We start from the raw sequence: 387 nt of genomic DNA, 5'->3' as shown, positions 1-387 counted from the left end.
GCCCCAAAAAATATGTGAAAAATAATTTTTATATAAAAACATTTTTGGGTTCTGGCGGAAATGATAAGTCATCTCAAGGTCTATCTAAGTTCAGGCAATGCCTGTCCCAATACAAACAATAATCGAGGAGTTAAGCTAAAAAAACGAATTTTCTGAAAATAGAAGGCCTGGAATTATGTATCCCTAGAATTTCCTTAACATGATCAATTTAAGACTCTTCTTTAAGTTTCTAATTTGCTCAACATAACTTGCTTGAAGAACTCAAAATTCAATAATGCATACTATTGACTTTCAAAATCGACCGTCTACCGGCTCAAGGAGCTCCAAGACTGGAGATGATGCTCAGTAAATACAACCTCCGTAGCTTTTGTAGGATTCTTGTGATTT

Source organism: Tigriopus californicus, chromosome 3, assembly GCF_007210705.1.
Source record: "Tigriopus californicus strain San Diego chromosome 3, Tcal_SD_v2.1, whole genome shotgun sequence".
Classification (NCBI taxonomy): domain Eukaryota; kingdom Metazoa; phylum Arthropoda; class Copepoda; order Harpacticoida; family Harpacticidae; genus Tigriopus; species Tigriopus californicus.
This window is presented reverse-complemented; position numbering follows the sequence as displayed.